The sequence below is a fragment of the Chionomys nivalis genome, chromosome 7, assembly GCF_950005125.1.
Source record: "Chionomys nivalis chromosome 7, mChiNiv1.1, whole genome shotgun sequence".
Lineage (NCBI taxonomy): Eukaryota > Metazoa > Chordata > Mammalia > Rodentia > Cricetidae > Chionomys > Chionomys nivalis.
The window spans coordinates 97,716,302-97,728,344 of NC_080092.1; positions in this window are offsets into that span (position 1 = coordinate 97,716,302).

Here is a 12,043-nt window from a genome sequence, read left to right on the forward strand (position 1 = left end):
ATCCTCCTGTCTCCACCTTTGTAGCGCTGAGATTACCGGTGTGGACCGCTGCGCCCGGCTTTTGTCGTGGTGGTCGCTGTGGCTCTAAACTCAGGCCCTTGTGGTGCTGTGTGGTAAATGCTCCACCATTTGTATTCAGGAGGCTTCAGGGAGAACAGACTTCCTCCAAGCCTTTCCTCATCGGGGGTGAGGGGGTGAGGGGCGAGGTCCTCAATGTTTGCTGGCACCTTTATCAATATTTAATGAGCGCGTAGTATGTGAGCTCCCTCCTTCCTCTGCATCCTGCAGCGGCTCTGCATCACCCTCAGCACAGCCTGAGCCTTACTCCGGTTTGTAAGGCCCTGCCTGGTCTGTGGCTCCTCCCTTGCACATTCCCTGCCGGGTGAGTCTGTGCTGTGCTGTGCTGAGGTCTGCCTGGACCTCACTTCCTCATGTGTTTCTCCACTCAGCTCCCCGGTGGCTGATGTCCCTCGCCCCTTTCTCACTTGCTTGTTTTTTCTGTCCTAAATGAATCTACAGCTTCTCTGTGTGACTCCTCCTACTCAACCAGTGGAGAAATTTGGACCTAGCCGGAGCCTGCCTGCGACAGCTTGAGATACATCCGGGAAAAGCCAGTGTGAGGGTCTTGCCATCCTCCTAGCGCTGGTGGACTCTGGCAATGCCGGACAGAATGAATTCCCTGCCACAGAAATGACTTCTCTGTCAGGACGAGGCCAACGCCAGGTCTGTGCTGCAGGGTCCCGGAGCTCTCATATCCAGCCATCTCTGGGCTGCTCTTCTCAGACATGAGGCTCACTCTTCTGTCCTTTCCCATCCTGCTCCCTCAGCCTAGCCACGGGGTGTGTGGCTTGTCACTGGACGTGGACTTAAACTAGAAATCTCCAGTCCCGAGGCAAGTGAGCCTGACAGTGAAGTGGCCTCAGGGACCCTGATGGAGATGTTCACACCGTTCCAGCGCGGGCTGACCCTGCCGTGGGCACCTGCTGGGACCAATTAGAATCTCTCTGACGGGCCAGGGCTCATTTACATAAACTCTCTTCCCCAGGACATTTTTTCCAAGAGGCTTCCCGCTCTGCGCTAATTAAAGAAGACTTCCAGTCTTCTTTGGCCATCAGGGCTCAGTCTGTGTCTCCAGCAGGTGCCCCACGTGGCCTCTCCTCCTCTCCTCAGCTCGGCTGCTCGGAATTGTTTGAGGGGTGTGCGCGTGCACGCACAAGCACGCGCTCGCTTCTTCCAAGACTCCTGCCATGCCCCAAGGACAGACCTGTTTCTGGGGTTGTCATTTGATTGGCGTTGCAAATCCAGTACCTAGTCTATATATGGTTTTTGTTCAATGAAGGAATTTTCTGGGGCTGAAGAGGTGACCTACTCAAAACAAATGCACCCGTGTAAAGACCAGGCATGGTGGTACACGTCTGTGGCCCCAGAACTAGGGGACTGGAGACAGATAGATCTCTGGAGCTCGCTGACCAGAGGGCAGGTCAGTTTCGATGAGAGACCCCATTGCAAAAGAAATAAAGAGAAGAAAGGGCTGGAGAGATGGCTCAGTCAACAAAAGCACTGACTGCTCTTCCAGGGGCCCTGGGTTTGGTTCCCAGCACCCACATCGTGGCTCCCAGCCATCTGTAACTCCGGTTCCAGAGAATCTGATGCCCTCTTCTGACTTCTGTGGGTACACATATATACATACAGGGAAAACACTCATTTACATAGAATAAGGAAAAGAGTAAGGGGGAAAAAAGACTCAAGAAGACACCCCACACCAGCCAACCAGTCGCTCCCACAGTCCCATGACCACACACACACACACACACACACACACACACACACACAGGAATTTCCTCATGGGATCCTCCTTCCCTGGGCCCCATGAGAACCAGTCAGCATCAACCTGACCATATTTAACAAGCTGTCCAGCTCTGACTAAACCGCCTCTCACTAGGAGACCTCTTTGCCTGTGTCCCAGCCCCTCCCCCACCCCCCCACAGGAGCTTATGGCTGAGCCGCCACAGTGAGACGTAAGTTCAGGGGGTTCAAGGAGAGGTTATTTCTATTTTTGGCAAGTTGAACGTCTGAAGAAAACTTCCGGGGAAGCTATGCGCTTAGGCTGGAGTTTAATGCCTGTCGATGGAGTCACTCGAGTTTCCGTGAATCTTCATCCTTCTTTATTTCTGCAGAGGTTCGGCCATCCCGAGGTTAGGCTTGGGACAGAAGCAGGCGCCAACTGTAAAGGAAGGAAGGAAGGAGCCAAGGGTCGCTTTGAGATAGTCCTGGGAATTGATTTTGGGGGCTTGGAAAGGTTATTGTGAGGGGGCTAGTGTCTGGGTCTGTACTCCAAGGCCAGCACGTCCCAGCTCCCATTTCTCGGAGGTATGGACTTGGTGATTTCAAGGCACTGATGGCCCCAGGGACTCGGTGAGAGGTACCATACCTTTGTCAAAGCAAAGGGTTCCCAGCGCTGCAGGAGACGGGCTTCCGCATTTCGATGGTGTGAACAAACTTCATTCGCCCACGAAAGGAGTCACAGACACTCTGATAGTTTAGGGATGGATTCCAGAGGTTTCTGTCTTTCTAGGAATCCCAGCCTAAAGAGCGGGGGCAATTCATGGAGTGGCCACGGAGTGGCAGTATGGAATCAAAAGCCCTGCTGGCATTGGCTGACCCTTAGTCTTAGCTTGAGATTTCCAAGCTCCTGGAAACAGAGCCTGCAGCCCCGGTCTGGCTCCGCCAGAGCGCTCCCCTAATTTAATCGCCTGACCACCGAGCTGGGAACAAGCCTACACCATCCTTTCAGCCTGAGCAGCTCCTACTGTTCCGAGGCTGTCAAGTTGTTGGGTAGCTGGGCTGGGAACATGCTGATAAAACAGTTCATTTCTATTTGCTGTTGCAGAGTAATTGGATGAACATGAAAGCAATTAAATATTAAAACATACAAACAAATAACCAAGTCACCGTAATTAGCCAAAGTTTGATCACTGTCATATTTATTTAGGGAGAGGTGATATGTCTCAGCAGGTGACATTTTAAATACCCGGGGCCACTCTGGGGCTGTCTTTGGAGAATGCCGGATTATGTAGGGAGAATTTAATTAAACCCTGCTGTAAATCAGGTGTGATGACAAGGGAATGACAGCCACATGTTGAAAAGAGAATTAGTCCACAGCAAGGGATATTAATTAACTCTTTTTCTGAAGGCCTCTGGCACAGAGTGGCATTCAAAAAAAAAATTCAGCCCTTTGACGCAGAAAGAGGACTGCGCCTGTTAGTTTTACAACCATCATCATTATTTATGGATTGAGTTTCTTCAATAGTCGGTGTGTCTAATAGGCACATACCACACACCGGTATTAGACAGTTCTCTGCTAGGAGTTCCGGATGCAGTGTGAGGGAGAACTGCAGGGAGAGGACTGTGGGGGAGGGGGAATGCAGGGAGGGGGGGAATGCAGGGAGAGGACTGTGGGGGAGGGGGAATGTAGGGAGAGGGGGGAATGCAGGGAGAGGGGGGAATGCAGGGAGAGGGGGGAATGCAGGGAGAGGGGAATGCAGGGAGAGGGGAATGCAGGGAGAGGGGGAAATGCAGGGAGAGGGGGAAATGCAGGGAGAGGGGGGAATGCAGGGAGAGGGGGGAATGCAGGGAGAGGGGAATGCAGGGAGAGGGGGGAATGCAGGGAGAGGGGAATGCAGGGAGGGGGAATGCAGGGAGGGGGAATGCAGGGAGGGGGAATGCAGGGAGGGAGAATGCAGGGAGGGGGAATGCAGGGAGAGGGGGGAATGCAGGGAGAGGGGGGAATGCAGGGAGGGGGATGCAGGGAGGGGGAATGCAGGGAGGGGAATGCAGGGAGGGGGGGAATGCAGGGAGGGGGATGCAGGGAGGGGGAATGCAGGGAGAGGAGGGATGCAGGGAGAGGAAGAATGCAGGGAGGGGGAAATGCAAGGAGAGGGAGAATTCAGGGAGAGGGATGCAGGAACCAAAGCCCACTTGAAGGTTTAGGCTCCTGAACATCTGAGGGTCCACAAAGAGGTCAGAAAGGAAACACACAGCCTGAGCCAGTTCACGTCATGGAGCGGGCCAGTTCACGGCATAGAGAGGGACCAGTTCACAGCATAGAGAGGGGCCAGTTCACAGCATAGAGAGGGGCCAGATCACAGCATAGAGCAGGCCAGTTCACAGCATAGAGCAGGCCAGTTCACAGCATAGAGCAGGCCAGTTCACAGCATGTGGCCTCTCTGGATGGTCACACCGTTTGGGGTGCTCAGATCAGACCCTTCTCCCCTTACTGACTGTTAGAAGTCAGTCAGAGTGGCGGGTTTGAGAGAGGGCTTGGTGCGTGTTTACTTTCAGACATAAGAGAGGAGAGGTTTCTTGACACAGGGTGGGTGGTGTTTGGGCCTTGGTGGAGCCTCTAGGTGGGAAACGGGTTAGGAGGTGACAGCATCCTATCAGGGAAATTGTGACAGAGCCTAAAAGCAAAAAGAGGTTTCCCTTTTTAAAATGTTTTTTTTTAATTCTATCTATCTATCTATCTATCTATCTATCTATCTATCTATCTATCTATCTATCTATCTATCATCTATCTACTTTGAAACAGGGTTTCTTTGTCTAACAGTCCTGGCTGTCTGAACTCTGTAGACCAGGCTGGCCTCCAACTCAGAGATCCTGTGCACCACCACCACCACCCAGCTTAGGTTGTTTGTTTTAAAACCACTTTAAAGAGCCGGGCGGTGGTGGTGCACGCCTTTAATCCCAGCACTTGGGAGGCAGAGGCAGGCGGATCTCTGTGAGTTCGAGACCAGCCTGGTCTACAGAGCTAGTTCCAGGACAGACTCCAAAACCACAGAGAAACCCTGTCTCAAAAAAACCAAAAAAAAAAAAAAACCACTTTAAAAAAGAGATTTACAAATTTGAATTACATACACGTGTGTGCAAGTGAGTGCAGGTGCCTGCAAGACTAGGTTCCTGTGAAGCTGGAGCCACCTCTTGTGGGTGCTGGGAACATGGGAGCCAAAGGGGAAACAAATTTGGCTCTTCTGTGAGAGCCGTGTGCACTCTGAAGCACCCTGCCATCCCTCCGGCTCCCTATTTTATTACAGCGGCAGAAAGGAAGTGAGGACCAGGGAGGGGACATCTGTGATCTGACAGTGGCCATATGCCTCTGGGCCAGCAACTTTAGTTTTCCAAGCTTCTTGGCATCAGTGAATCTGAAATAATTCCTGGGGCCACAGAGCCTGCCGGTCGTCGCTTCATTAAACACGGAAGGGCAAGGCTTACACGTGTAGAAGGGTGAGCGCAGGGTCCAGGAGCTGTGGACGACTTGGGGATGTTAGGCTCCAGATCTCTGAGGTTGCCTCACCTTTCTGAGGACAAGGTGAGACACAGCCAGAGAGACTCATCCTCCTGGGCAAGGGGGCTTCTGACCATCCCTGTAGGAGAACAGTCAGGACAGTGGTGACAGCCCCCAAGCAAGAAGGAGGCAGCCACCAGGAGAACCCTTCGCTCTGAGTGGAGGGAGAGCACGCGCCTCTGTGCTTCGGGGCTTCGCAGACAGTTTCTTAAGCAAACATTAGAGTTTATTTATCTCGGGTCAAACTGCTTAGAGGTCAGAGGCCTGGTGACCGATTTTCATTTGCAGCGAAGGAGTCAGGAGGTCATGTTTACAGGAGCTTGGATGGCCCCCTGTGAGCGGGGGATGGAGCTCGGCTCATGTCAGTCAGACCTCAGTCTTCCACCCTTGGACTGGGAAGGTGCGCATGAGCAGAAGGCCAGGACAGGTTGTTCTAAGTCGTGCCTGGCACCATGTAGACACCTTGCAGTAGACGCTCACCTCGGATGGCTCTTCTTCACGCGCCACCCCCGCCATGTCCATTTTTCCTTCTCCCCTCTACTTTTCCCACCCAAGTTACCGCCAATCACAGGCCCCCTTCATGTCTTTCTCAGCCCCGATGAATGGCCCCAGAGGATGCTGGCATGTGAAGATGCCTCCTGTAATCTACCATCTCAGGGTTGTCCCCAGCGTAGGCAGACACAGCAGGGTCTGCAGGGGGCAGTGATGAGGTGAGGCTGGGGAGATGGCTCCCTCCTGTTGATGAAATTGGCTTGACATGGGGCAGAGGGTGAAAAGGTTGGCTATAAAGTTCAGATGCTACAATTGTGAGACAAGTCATTGAACAAATGACTCGAGCCAGTGTTTGTGAGGTGGAGGCATGAAGATGGCAAGTTTGAAGCTAGCCTGGGCTACGTGAGACTCTGTCTCAAAGCAAAACAATGCAGTGGTGGCACATGCCTTCAGTCCCAGCACTCGGGAGGCAGAGGCGGGTGAATCTCTGGGTCTGAGGCCAGCCTGGTCTGCAGAGTGAGTTCCAGGCTAGCCAGGACTACCCAGAGAAACTCTGCCTCAAAAAAAAAACTACAAAACAACCACAGAACATAGCCTGAGTGGGGTTACCTGACTGGTCTTACTGCCCTGACATTTTTCATGTGTCCTCTTTGTGGATTGTAAGGCATGAGGTCTTATGGTTCATTTTCATAATAAGAAATACTTTGAGTCAGTGTGGGTATACCAGGGACGAAGAGGAAACACTGACCCGTTAGCTAGGACAAGAGTCTAGCTAGACTCTGCGGATCTAGCGATCCTCTCACCTCAATCAGAAATTTAGAGTAGAAAATCACTGACACCAGCTGCCTAAACCTCCAGACACGACACAATCTTGCACCCAGTGAGCGTGCATGCGAATCCACAGGCAGTATTTGTTGAGAAACAGATACTGTAAGCAGAAAGGACGACCAGACCCAGACGATGAGTAAGACTGTAGCTACCTTCGCAGCTGAAGCCAATATTCAGTGGCTAAGAGCACTGGCTGCTCTTGCAGGGGACCTAGGTTCAAATCCCAGGCACCACATGTGCCCCAACCATTATTTATAACAGCAGTTCCAAGGGATCCGACGCCCTCTTCTGGCCTCTGTGGGCACTGCATGCATGTGGTGCACAGCATTAATGACTCATATGCATAAAATAAATATTAACAATTTTTCTAGTTGTACTAGTAGGTTTGCTGTGGATCTCAATGTGGGTTTTACCCCTCCTGTTGTAGTTTCTTTGAGACAGGGTCTCACTCTGTGGCCCAGGCTAGCCTATGCAGCTCAGGCTGGCTTCAATCTCAAAGCATCCTTCCTACCTCAGTCCCGAGTGCTGGCTTAACTGGCGTGAGCCTCTGCCCCACTTCTCGCTATTGGCCGTCAGTTTTGCCCCCACAATACCTAATGGCTTTGGGCAGACTTGCATTGTTGCTGCCTGTATTTCTTTTTTAATGAAATATGTCTTTTCAAATCTTTTGCCAACTTTAAGCCTGAGTTTTTATTTGTTGTTATTATTTTAGAAATGTAACCCAGGCTAGTCTAGAAATCACCGTGTAACCCAGGCCAGCCTAGAAGTCACTGCGTGACCCAGGCTGGCCTCTAATTCTTGGCCATCCTCCTGCCTCAGTGTCAGTCCCCCAAGTGCCGGGATTACAGGAATGTGCTGGCAGGCCAAGCTCCTCATCTTACTAAATCGTGAGGGTTCTTTTCATGTCCTGGATTGAGTTCTCGAGCAGATTTGTTTTACATTAACCCACGCTTGGTGCTTATTTTTAATCTTAAACTCTTCAAAAGCAAGAGGACTTTTAATCTGAAGATCAGTTTATAGCTTGGAAACCTTACACAATGTCCTTCTTTGCTTTGGGGGGCCTTAGCGCTTGGTGTGTGCGTCTCACTGGCTCTGTGTTCACACCTGGGGCTTGCATACCGAGGTGTGTGTCTCACTGGCTCTGTGATCACACCTGGGGTCACACTTTGAGGTGTGTGTCTCACTGGCTCTGTGTTCACACTTGAGGTTGCTCACGGAGGTGTGCATCTCACTGGCTCTGTGTTCACACCTGAGGTTGCACGCCGAGGTGTGCGTCTCACTGGCTCTGTGTTCACATCTGGGGTCACACGCTGAGGTGTGTACCTCACTGACTCTGTGTTCACACCTGGGGCTTGCATACCCAGGTGTGCGTCTCACTGGCTCTGTGTTCACACCTGGGGTCGCACATCCAGGTGTGTGTCTCACTGGCTCTGTGTTCACACCTGAGGTTGCTCACCGAGGTGTGTGTCTCGTTGGCTCTGTGTTCACACCTGGGGTCACACGCTGAGGTGTGCACCTCACTGGCTCTGTGTTCACACCTGGGGTCAGCGATGTCCTGAGATGAGCTTGCTTCATTGTTTTATTAGGATTTTCTCTTCCACTTTTTTGTCTAAGCAGGTGGACATCCTACCACCTTCCTGCTGCCGTTTTATGAGAATGCTGTTCTTTCCCCAGTGGACTGTCTTTATTCCTGTGTGGGGAAAGAAACTGCTGCCGTAGCTTTGAAAATCTGGCTTACTAGTTAGTGATTCTTCGATAATCTGTTTGGAACATGTTTGTACTTTTTTGTTGTCCTTTTTTCCCCCCGCTTGGACCCTGGATCCAGCTTCTGGGACACACACTGCCGATGTTGTTGGGGTCAGGTGTTCTCGTTTCAAACCTGAGTCCTCTGATTACAGCTGCTACCTGGGAAAGTTAGGAAGAGTCCCGGGCCCATTGAAGCTGGACCAATGGCTACTGACCCCGCCTGGGCACAGCTCAGCCCACTGGGTACCAGGTGTGTAAATGGAGGTGCCAGCCTCCAGGGTGGTGTGCTAATCTGGGGTAACAACCTTGTCACAGAGATGAATTCTTCCTGGGTGTGGAGGGGGAGAATAGGAAAGGGGACCAAAGAGCAGGAGGAGAGGGACGAGGAACCAACACTTGAGTGAGGAGAAGAGAAAGAATGGGAGTAGGAGATGGAGGGGGAGGGAGGGAGGGAGGAAGGGAGAAGGAAGAAAGGAAGAAGGGATGGGGGAGGAGAAGTGGGAAAGGAGGGCAGAGCACAGGCACTCACACCCGTCTTGTCCTCTGGTACCCTGATCAGCTGCTGTTAAAAATAGAACCCACTCCTTGCAGATTCTCAAATGACACCCACCAAGTGCCCATTAACTCATCAAAGTGGCGATTCCAAATTGATTATCTCGAGTGTAAGACATAATAACATGTTCATCATGGGAAGTAATTAGCGGTGGAGTGGCCCGGTGGCTTGCCGCTACCGCCTGGTGCCAGCTCGCGACCCGCAACCGGCTGAGCTGAGCTGAGCTGAGCGGAGTGGCCAGTCATGTTCACCGGACCAGGCCATGGGGTGGGGTAGTGGGGAGTCATCCCTGCTCCTCCCCCGCCACCGCCAGCCTGCAGGGACAGTCAGGACTCCGTGGAGCTTGCTTGGATGTGGATTCCGGGCGCTTCCAACTGGCTGAGCTTGGGATGCGGGGCCCTGCACAGTTGCCTTGGAAACCGAGCAGCTCCACTGCATTCCGCTGACAGGCTCCCCACGCACCCCCTTCCCGCGCCCTGCGGGAAGATCAAGTATCTCCGAAGCGCCCTTCTCCGAGTCCCAAACTTGGGTCAGTGCCCATCCACTTGGTGAGGCAGATGAAGATAATGCTGGAGGGGAGTGTCTCTGGGAGAACGACTCCCAACGGTTTGCGGAGCAGGCAGCTTGTGAATGGGGGCAGGGATCTGGAAGCACCCTGCCGTCTTTTGGAGGGGGGCTTTGGTCCAGTTCGGTGGCACTGCTCAGCCTGTTCTTCTGTCGTCTTCCCCTGATCTCCTTGCCTTGGATCAGGAACCATTCGGAGGAGACTGGGCTCACCCTGGTCTATGGTGGAGGGGGTCCCCAAGCCCCTTCAAGTCTGACAAGCTCGTTTCCTGTTGGGCTCTCCGCTGAGTTGCTCTCCAGGGGGCACTGCATGGCCTGAGGTCACATGGGCAGTCCGTGCTGGGAAAGCACCCTCTTTGTGGGCAGCCCCCTTCTTGACTCCTTCAGAGACCTAGCATATGCCAGTTTCTTCAGAGCTGTTCTCCTGGAGAGCTTCTTGTCCTTTTTGACTAAGAGAGAGAGAGAGAGAGAAAGAGAGAGAGAGAGAGAGAGAGAGAGAGAGAGAGACAGAGAGACAGAGAGACAGACAGAGAGAGAGACAGAGAGAGAGAGAGAGAGAGAGAGAGAGAGAGAGAGAGAGAGAGAGAGAGAGAGAGAGAGGAGAGAAAGTGGAATATGGAAAGCTCTCTGCAGAGCTAAGATGGGTCACATGGTAGGAACTGGACTGCTTTACTAAGTGGCCAGGAAGGGCCACTCTGCGAAGGTGACATTTAAACTGAAACTCGGTGACAGAGAACCAGGAACCAGTGCTATGAAGAAGTGGACGAAGAAACTTCCAGACAGACAAATGATAAGACCTCAGGGGGCAGTCCAGGTTGGTACATCGGGGCAGAGATGAGGTCTCTGGGCGGCAGGGGGAGAGGCCAGGGTGCAGAGCCCCCGGCTCTCCAGTGAAGGGAGCTTGGGTCTGTTTCCAGAGACCATGGGAGGCCTGGAGAGTGACCTGATGTGATTAAAGACATGTTTATTTTTTTTTAAACAAATAAATTGCTTAGTATATTTAGTTATTGTGTGTGTGTGCGCATGTGTGTGTACAGCATACACACATACGTGTTCCACCATGAGCATGTGAAGTCAGAGGACAGTTAGCAAGGGTCGCTTCTGTTTTTTCCCTAAGTGGGTCCTGGGGCTCGAACTCGGGTCATTGGATTTGATGGTAGGTGCCTTTACCTGAGGAGCTGTCTCACCAACCCAAGGTAGGGTCTGTTTATTTGTTTGTTTTGTTTTTTAATCGTGGTGAAAAGTACATGACTTAAAGATGATCATTTTAATCACTTAAAAATATTAAATGACTTCAAATGCATTCAAAGTAATACTAGCTAACACCAAAGCCTCAACTTCCTGCACTGAAAGTCTGTCTCTATTAAACACGGACCCTGTCTCTCTGCGCCCCCCCCCGCAGTTTCTGACAGCCCCCACGCCACTCATCTGAATTTGATAACTTCAGGGAGTCTAAAGTAGACCCTCCAGCCTGTGCCCCTTGTCACTGGCTCACAGGCCTGAGTGGAATGACCCCGAGGTCCATCCATGGGGCAAGGATTGTAACTTACAACCTGTTTCTTAGTTTGCTTATCTGAGACGGGGACCATACTATGATGTGTAGGAGCTTGTAACCCTCCTGCCCCAACCTCCTGAGTACTGGGTTTAAGGAGGGGGACACCACCACACCACGGCCAGTTTACAAAGTTCTGATGTCCAAACCAAGACTTCATGCAAGCACTCTATGCACTAACCCACATCCCTAGACTACAATTCCATTTCTCCTAAAGTTGATACCCACATCTGTTCCGGACACTGGTCACTAAGCACATTTGACCCGTACTGTCCGTGCCTGAGACCTGCAGCCTGGCCTGATCTCCACCCTGGGAACAGAACCTCTCTGAGGTCTGCCACATTGTCCTTCTGTAAACTGGGTAGGCAGCGTGGCTGCCTTACAGGGATGTGGAACCCACTGAGATATCGGACCCCTGAGCTCAAAGCGGAGATAAAGGGGAGAGTGCAACAAAGTTGCAGTCTCCCAGAGGGGAGCGGATGATTGACACACGTGCCCCCCATCCAATCAGGGAAAGCCTTGGGTAGCCTTCTTGTACCCTAGGCCCTGGCTCCAGCTGCCTCTCCAGCACATAGTGGTCTCTGCTGTGGGAGCATTTCCTCTTGAGGATTTACATTGTTGACTGATGTGGGGGTTAGGTGGAGTGGAAGTTCCCTGCTGGATCACAGTTCAGAGGGACCCGGATGTCTCACTGAGAAGTGGAAGGAGACGAACAACTTTGATTAGAGTGACATGCCCCTTGGAGGATTGGGGGGAGCTTTATCCCTTCATGTACACACACACACGCACACACACACACACACACACACACACACACACACACACACACACCTCCAGGCCTTTGAGGGTACCTTAGGAGAAAGAAGCCTCAGGATGACTCTTGAAGGGGAGGGGCTGCCCAATTGTGGAAGATGGCCGTTCTGCTTCTCTCTGGGTTTGGACATCAGCACCCTTTGTCTACCGTGCT